The sequence below is a fragment of the Saccostrea cucullata genome, unplaced genomic scaffold (assembly GCF_032062105.1).
Source record: "Saccostrea cucullata isolate Sc308-1 unplaced genomic scaffold, CSIRO_AGI_Scuc_v1 ctg16130, whole genome shotgun sequence".
In the NCBI taxonomy this organism is placed as follows: Eukaryota; Metazoa; Mollusca; class Bivalvia; order Ostreida; family Ostreidae; genus Saccostrea; species Saccostrea cuccullata.
This window is the reverse complement of record NW_026941614.1, coordinates 1-8218: the sequence shown is the minus strand read 5'-3', so window position 1 is coordinate 8218 and position 8218 is coordinate 1. Positions and strand designations below refer to the sequence as shown.

At 29.5% G+C, this 8218-nt stretch overlaps 1 long non-coding RNA gene across 1 annotated transcript; it reads left to right on the top strand.

Annotated features, from left to right (window-relative positions):
• Nucleotides 1-211: 211 nt before the first annotated feature.
• Nucleotides 212-1768, top strand: LOC134258172 (uncharacterized). Its single transcript, XR_009990105.1, has 3 exons — nucleotides 212-276; nucleotides 516-604; nucleotides 1690-1768. It is a non-coding gene; the product is annotated as an uncharacterized LOC134258172 (long non-coding RNA).
• The last annotated feature ends 6450 nt before the right edge of the window (nucleotides 1769-8218 follow it).

Here is an 8218-nt window from a genome sequence, read left to right as displayed (position 1 = left end):
TGCTGATATGAACCCTTAAAAACTTACAAAGAAGAAGTTCTCTTACAGTAATAACAAAATTAACAGCAATTTAACCAAATCAGTCTTCAAATAATATTAAAATCAGAAATAAAGTCAATAAGTACAGATGGAAAAAAAACTAGATTATCTTTTAAAAAACAAAAATGATTAGAAATCCATGAGTAAATATTTACAATAGAGTGATCAGGATCTATGGCGAACAGGACATAAGGACGAACAAGAACAAACCCTGCACAAACGGACTCGTGCGAACAGGTAGATGATGCGAACAGACCTGATACCTATGTTCTATAATATACAATTGTTGTAAAATCTGGCCAGATTAAAGGTGTTTGAGGGTAATTTCTGAAGTATTTGATGATGCAGTCCATTAAGACATTATTGTGTTCACTTCAAATCTATATTAAAAAAAAGTGAAGTAGCATAATTATATGATTTTATAGACATGTTAAAAGGAACATATTTTTTTTTATTTAATGTCTTGAAAATTCCAGGCATATGCAAGCAATGTAATGCCAAGTGACTGAAACAGAAGAGTTTTATCTCACAGTCTTGAACTGGAAGATGACGAAACATTTCAATGGTAAGGATCAGTCTGTGTCGTATGTAGAGATATGCATGTATGCTTAAATTGATGTATTTAAAATTAAGCAACACATGTTTGCACTTTGGACTGTATTCATTTATGTGATTTATTAACTGCAGGAACTTACTGAATTAGTATTGATGGGGGGCTCCCCCTTTGTTTTTACTACATATAAATGAAATGTTTATTGAAAGTCCAGCCCCCTCCCCCATCCCATACATAGTGACACACACACCTATGTTGTACAGTTGGAGAAATGTAGTACATGTATTTGAGTGGACAATTTGAGATTAGAAGAAGAATATTTAAACCACCCACCCCTCACCTTCTAACACTGACATACACACACAATTGACATTTAAAAGGATTTCTGATTTTTTTTTTTTTTTCTCCCCCCCCCCAAAAAAAAAAAAAAAAAAAAAAAAAAAAAAAAAAAAAAAAAAAAAAAAAAAAAAAAAAAAAAAAAAAAAAAAAAAAAAAAAAAATGGTGCAATGTCAGTGAACTGTGTTTGTCATTTATGGCATCGATTGCCTACACCAAAGATGCTAAAAATAATATTCTCTGTTTTGTATGAAATTTTACACAAACAGTACAACTACATGTGGCATTTGTACATTAAGAAGCCATTCAACTGCATCAACATTGACCTTGACTTCACAATCACATTCCTTAGATTTGTGATTTGTGTTTAGCCCAGTTTCACAGAAAATATTCATGATATTTTTATGAAAGTTTATTTGCAGATTCATAATTTCATATTGTTGAGAGCATAGATATTTTTTATCATGTTTTTTGCCATGACTTTGAGTCTTTGACTTGGTCATGCAGGTCCATTTACATGTTTGTTTGAATGTATATTTGTTGTGACCCAATAAATTGTACACATTTCATAATTTCTATTTAAAATAAAATTTCATTATTCTTATATAACTTATTCAAATGTAATAAAGCAAATGTAAGATAAATATTAGTCCCATAATAAATGAATACTCAATACTGACTCCTAAACTTCAATTTTGATAAACCTTTTATACAATAAATTTCAATTGTTTGGTGATAATTGATAACCTTATTATTTCAGAAATCTCTGGAAATGACATCATCAAATAAACAAAGACTGGAGTTCAGAAGACCAGTTCAACACTTCGGATAAAATTTATCTGGCAGTGACTTTTATCTTCGACTTCCATGCATTTATAAGCACTAAAGATTACAGTTTTATGTCTCGGTATAAGACTAAGATAGAACACTAAACAAATGGTAGTTGTTGATTTCAAAAGAAAAACTGTGTTGAATTCTGATATTCTGTTTTACATATTTCCCAGTAGTGAGGTTTTAATGAAAAGATTTATTTTTCATGAATTCAACTTTGTAGAAATTTTTTGAAAGTCATTTGAATACATGTATATGATCAACCTGAATGGCAAACATGTGTGATGTGTGAAAAATGTCGCTCAGATCATGAATATATTTACATGTTCTAGTTATGATTGAAATGTATTACATGTACAAAAAGGACAACATAAAATATATATCAGTGTGTAAATAAAAATCATGTTGTATATTATACAATTTAGGAAGATTTTCTTAGTCACTTTAATGATTTTTCTAATTGAAGAATACAATATTCTCTGACCTCAAAAACAGCCTCAGATATTTGATATTTTCAGGTTTTAGCACTTTTGGATTATCTCCCCTTTTCAATTAAATTAGAGCATCTTAGTGGGCAGACATAAAAATTATTACATTGATTTACTGGAAAAAAAAGCATAGAATTGTGTTGTATTTGAACTTGAAAATTTAAAACAATTGTTTTGAACTGTAAAATTCATTTTACATGCAGGCATCTATGGCGTATACTGGACGTTGACATAGAAAAGTAAAATCGCTCATTTTTGTTAGAAATCATCCCCCCAATACATGCAATACTTTACACAAAAATGTTTTAATTTCATATACCATAGAGTATGATGTCTTTTGAAAAAATGCAGCTTTTTCTGTTGGATGTTTGATTTTTATATTTTTGAAAAAGTGAAATCCTCTAAAATCTATATTTTTGTTTTTTGCATATTTGGATTATCTCCCCTTTGCCAGTATAAAATTAGAGAGATTTTACAGGGCATGAGTATGACAATATTTATTTTTGAAAAAGGTACCTGTGTTGTTGTATTTTTAGTTAAAATAAAAAGAAAATTTTTAGATTTGTATTCATTTCAGTTGTATACCCTGTATTTCTATGGCATATGGACTTCGACAAAAATAGTATTAAAAATTTTTCTTTTTTGTTCGAAACTCATCCATAATTTTCAGATGTTCATGATAATTTGCGCAAAAATGTTTTTATATTTTTATAAGCTTCAGGGTATGATGTCTGTGGAAATAGTACAGTCTTTTAAGTTGAGTGTTGTTTTTTTATTTTTTGATAGCTGAAAATCTCCTAAAATTGATATTTTCATGATTTTGCATATTTTGGATTATCTCCCCTTTTCAGTTCAAAATTAGAAAGTTTCACTGTTCATGGAAATGCTTTGTTAAATTGCAAAAAGGCACTTGTGTTGTTGTATTTTGAGTTGAAAATAATAAGAAATTGTTTAGAAATGTAATATTAATTTCAGATGTACATATCTATGGCATATACTGGACTTTGACAAAAATAGTGAAATTTCTCTTTTTTGTATGAAAATCATCTATAATTTTCGGATATTTAATATAATTTGCACAAAAATGTTTTTATACTTTTGTTAGCCACAGGGTATGGTGTATTTGGAAAAAAACATAATCTTTTGATTTGGCTGTTGGGTTTTTATATTTTTTAATGGCCGAAAATCACCTTAAAATCAATATTTTCATGTTTTTGCATTTAAGCATTATCTCCCTTTTTTATGCCCCCCTTCGAAGAAGGGAGGGCATATTGCTTTGCTGCTGTCTGTCGGTCCGTCGGTCGGTCTGTCGGTCGGTCGGTCTGTCGGTCCACTTAGTTTCCGTTCATTTTCTTTGCAACCGTTGCACATACTGAAATGAAATTTGGTATAAAGATATATCACATGAATATCTAGGTCAAGTTCTGTTTTGGGTACAATCGCACCATTTTTGACAGAGTTATGCCCCTTGGACTTAGAAAAATTTCAATTATTTGCAGTTTCCGCTCATTTTCTTTGCAACCGTGGCACATACTGACATCAAATTTACTATACAGATATATCACATTAATATCTAAGTCAAGTTCTGTTTTGGGTACGATCGCACTATTTTTGACAGAGTTATGCCCCTTGGACTTAGAAAAATTTCAATTATTTGCAGTTTCCGCTCATTTTCTTTGCAACCGTGGCACATACTGACATCAAATTTACTATACAGATATATCACATTAATATCTAGGTCAAGTTCTGTTTCGGGTACGATCGCACCATATTTGACAGAGTTATGCCCCTTGCAGTTTGAAAAAATTCCAATTATTTGCAGTTTCCGTTCATTTTCTTTGCACCCGTTGCACATACTGAGATGAAATTTAATATACAGATTTATCAGATGAATATCTAGGTCAAGTTCTGTTTTGGGTACAATCGCGCCATTTTTGACAGAGTTATGCCCCTTGGACTTACAAAAAAATTCCAATTTGGGGGGAGGGGGGCATAAGTGTTTTACAAACATCTCTTGTCTGTCTAAAATTACAACACCTTACTGGACATAATTATATTATAATTATTTATGACAAGTTACTAGTTGAGCTGTATTTTAATGAGAAATAAACGTAATTGTGATACCTTTTCCTATCTTGTTTTAATTCAAACTTGAAAATTGGCAATTTTGCATATTTTTTAAGGGAATTTCAGTCATGATAAGCCGAAAAGAGTATTTCTGTTGCCATGGAAACCAGACGCTGATTTGATAACAAATAAATTTATTTTAGGAAGTCACTAAGTATACTCTACCAGCATGCAAAGTTTAAAAAAAATCTGAGACACCTCATGTGCCGCCCCTTGCCTGATTCTTACGTGGAATAGTACTTAAAGGAATGGTCAAGATTTATGTTTGGTATTTTTGTAAAAGTAATTCAAGCTGTAAACTCAAAGTCATGAGATAAAATATGGTGGTACCAATAGAAAGGTCTTGTCACATGGAAAACACCTGTAAAATATAAAAATCATAACTCCAACCACTCAATACTAGTAGTTATTGTCTACGTTAACGTTTACAAAAGACCAAAAGAAAGCATACACAAACAGACACTCAGACAGAGAGGACCAAAAAATATCCCCGGAATTTTTCGATCCAGGGGCGTAAAAACAATTATTCGATAAAATTCACAAAGGAACAAAATTAGCATATTTTACATACAAGGCACAGCGCTAGCAGTCCTTATATGTAACACGAATTATATCCTTCCTAATGTTGACAATGGTGCAAACAAGTATACAGAAAAAATGGCGAAGGGGCGTGGTTAAGTCACAAGAAGTCCTCCTTGTTTACACTGATATTTCAGAAATTCACAGGGCAATACAAAATGCCCAAGTTTTCCTTTTTAATTTTCATGAAATGCCCAATCATTATGAGAGAATTAAATATGAATCTGCACAAAATATTACACATTATAATTATACAAAAATAAAATTATTTATACATCTTACTACGAAGTCGATTTTTCCTTCTTGCCATTGCAAACATTGAAACCACAACGTTATCTCAACTTAATTGTAGATAAAAGAAACTTGAAGCTTGGAGAAACATGCTTTTCAGACGAACAATGCTATAACTCAAAGGGACGCCGAAAATGTTCAAACAATCGCTGCGCATGTGAAGAAAGATTTATAGGATATACTTTTATGGATAAATGTGTTCCTGGTTTGTTGACAACATTGTTGTATTTCATATATATTTTCCTAGTAATTGAATTATCAATTCGTTAACACAATTTTGTTGTTCAAAGAAAGGCATAAAGGTTCACATTACGAACATTGTTTTCACGTCTTTAACTTTTATCTTTTAAAATTATTATTTCTAGTCGTAATTGCTAAAATATTGTTAGATTCCATCCATGAAAAAGGTGCTTCATATGGAGAAGAATGCCTTATCAGTGAGCAATGTAATTTTTATGGAGGAGTCTGTTCAAAAAGCCAAACATGCTCTTGTCGATCTGGTCTCTTTTACAATAATGACAAAAAACAATGTTATCAAGGTAATCCTAAAGGAATTAAAAATAGTCTTTTCGATTGAACTTATATATTTAGATAAACAAGCCAATTCAGAGACTTTGTGTACATGACATTAGAATAAAAAAACTTAAGGAAAAAAGGGTGTTCAGATGGGGATGGGAGTGGTTGTAACCCTCTTCCCAATCTAATGATTTGCATAATATTGGCAATTTAACGAACAGTACTCAAGATCAAAATCCATAAAACAAAACAAAATAGGCGCAGAGCAAATTAAGACCCCGAAAACATCAGAGATGGGATCAGGTGTTATAGAGGAGTGAACATTCCCTGCCGACCTGTCACATCCGCGGTGTGTTCCTTGTAATGATCAGGAAAATACAGAAAAATCCGACGTCAAGTCAGTGTAAAATAACGGACTATCAATTAGTATAAAAAATGTCAGTCAGCATTTGACTCAATGATAAATTGTATTTGCTGACAAGGTCATTGTATCAATAATAGTACGTTCAAAATGGTGACTTTAATCTAAAATGCTGACATTTTGTCTCATCGTCTTGTTTGTCATTATATCGTTTTTAAAAGATTTGACAGCTTATTCACTAAGATTTGTTCAGGAGAACATATCTTTTAATATAAAATATGTAATAATAGCTTATACATGTACACGGCAAAAGTCATATTTTCTTTTTTCATATGCTAAAAACTATGAATAAGTAAACTAGAGAAAAAAAAATATTTGACATTTTACATGATAAGCGATCATCTTTTTGCTTGACAATAGAAGAATTTTACAGTGAGAGGAATTTAATACAAATGGTATGCCACTATTCATGTTTAAAATTTTATATATATATATATATATATATATATATATATATATATATATATATATATATATATATATATATATATATATATATATATATATATATATATATATATATATATATATATATATATATATATATATATATATATATATATATATATATATATATATATATATATATATATATATATATATATATATATATATATATATATATATATATATATATATATATATATATATATATATATATATATATATATATATATATATATATATATATATATATATATATATATATATATATATATATATATAAAGCACTAAAAAACCAACAACACTGTATATCCTAAATGTCGGATCTACAAAGTAGATACAAGGTCACGGATGGAAATTTATATAAAGCACTAAAATGACCAACGACACGAACAATAAAAATTGTCAAATTTTCGGGACGCCCTGTCCCTTCCTCAGGACAAAGAAAAAAGTTAAAAAGTCATAAAAACAAAGGAAAAAGAGAAACAAAAAGACCTAGCACTACTACTAAACTACTAAACACTAGATATTTACATAATTACATGTTGAATTGGAAATATTAAGAACACTAATAAAGAAAGAAATCCGGACCGCTGTGAAATGCGTCCGATCTATCGGGTATACTCGGGTGAAGTGCGATTTACATAATTGAACGAATTAATTATGCTAATTAATTACGATAATCAGTAAATCGTACATTGTTTCATTATCTCAAAATGAGATACAGTTATTTGGACATTAGTTTTTAGAGGATCGTTACCAAAACATGCGATGAAATTAATTTTATTTATAAAGCACAAATTACAACAACTCTTAAACTAATATAACTGCCCTTAGTGAAGGAATATTAATATAGAAAGCACAGAGAAATTCACATTTACAAGGATACTCCTTTCCGCCCCAGCCCGGGGTTGAACTTTCTACCTACGGAATCTGTCTCCTAACAGTGCAGGAACAGCGCGTGTAGTGTAGGGCAGCGTTGTGTGAATTATATCGGCATCGAAAGCAAGGTTTTTTTACTTGCCTAGATAGCCGAGCGGTCTAACGCGCTGTTCCTGCACTGCTAGGAGACAGATTCCGTAGGTCGAGAGTTCAACCCCGGGCTGGGGCGGAAGTGAGTATCCTTGTAAAAGTGAATATCTCTGTGCTTTCTCTATACATATATATATATATATGTATATATATATATATATATATATATATATATATATATATATAAAAATATATAAATATATATATATATATATATATATATATATATATATATATATATATATATATATATATATATATATATATATATATATATATATATATATATATATATATATATATATTCACAGAGAATTTTATATAACAAACCTGTTAGCTCTTATAAGGATGCTGTGTTAAAATCCACATTATATATATATATATATATATATATATATATATATATATATATATATATATATATATATATATATATATATATATATATATATATATATATATATATATATATAAAATGTATTTCAATTACACGAACATTATATATGGAGTACGTCAGAACTTTAATCTTTTTGAATATTGTGAAGAAAAAAAGCAATACC